This window comes from Mandrillus leucophaeus, unplaced genomic scaffold, assembly GCF_000951045.1.
Source record: "Mandrillus leucophaeus isolate KB7577 unplaced genomic scaffold, Mleu.le_1.0 Scaffold1298, whole genome shotgun sequence".
Lineage (NCBI taxonomy): Eukaryota > Metazoa > Chordata > Mammalia > Primates > Cercopithecidae > Mandrillus > Mandrillus leucophaeus.
Genome location: NW_012101252.1, coordinates 66,325 through 67,511, shown reverse-complemented (window position 1 = coordinate 67,511; position 1,187 = coordinate 66,325).

Sequence of the window (1,187 nt, the reverse complement as noted above, 5' to 3'; positions counted from 1 at the left end):
ACTTCAGCCACCATCTGCTTTTAACAGCAGATCCCGTCTACCAACCAGTTTCACCAACTAGCAAGTAACTCCGGGTTTCCGATCTGTTTGGAGAAAGATCAATCCCAGCCAAAACCTGCCAACCCCAGCAGGGAAGCCCAGCCCACCCCACCCAGGGAAAGCCCACACCCACCCGGGGAAAGCCCACACCCACCCCAGGAAGGGCCAACCCTCCCCCAATAAAACACCCAGCCCACCCAAGAGAATGCCAAACCCAGCAGAGAAAAGGTCAAGCCCAACAAAGGAACGAGGGAGGAAACGTCAACCCAAAGGAGAAAACGTCAATCCAAGGAGGTCCAAGGAGGAACAGCAGGCCAAGCGACCGACGCCAAGCCAAGCAAAGAACGCAAAGCCAAGCCAAGCCGCTACGCGCGTGTGCCGTGCGCGTGCAAGCCGTTACAGGCCAGCCAGTTACCAGTTACGCGCGTGTGGCGTGCGTGTACAAGCCGTTACAAACCAGCCAAGCTGTTAAGCGCGTGTGGCTTGCACGCGCACGCCCTGTCTCTTATACACATCTAGATGTGTATAAGAGACAGTCTCAGGAGGCGCCAGTGTACGTGGCACAGATCGTGGCGGATCCGTGCAACCCACATGCTTAAGTCTTGGCGCCACATGTCACTGACAGCCTTGTGTTCCCAGCAAACTTCGCGGGAGTCAGCGGAGCTTTCAGGCGGTTGAGAAGCCTCCGGTAGGGGGGAAAAAGCCTCTTGAAGCAGGACTGGGCCTGAGCGCCTGGAACCTGAGGATGCTGACAGCCTCCTATGAAGAAAGCCCCCAAGACCCTCCTGGCCGTGCTGTTGTGCGTGGCAGCGGCTGCAGCTCGGAACTCGAGCTGAGGGAGCTGACTGCAAATGGCCTCAAAATCGCGGAGCACAAGACGCCCACGGAGCCCAGCACCTGCCTGAGGCGCCTTCCACACTTGCTCCTCTTTGGTCCGCACACAGAACAGGAGGCCATCAGTGAGGGGGCACTTGCGGTCACAGGATCATGACCAGCTTCTGCCCCGGTGCCTCCTGTCCGGTGTCCAAGCCAGAGCCAACAGCTGTGGGGCTTCTGGCCTGGGGGGCTCTGCTCCACTGGCATGCAATAGGGTCAAGGTGCAGGCTGCTGTGTCCAGGCTGGCAAGAGGCGGCTTGGAGGAGCACCTC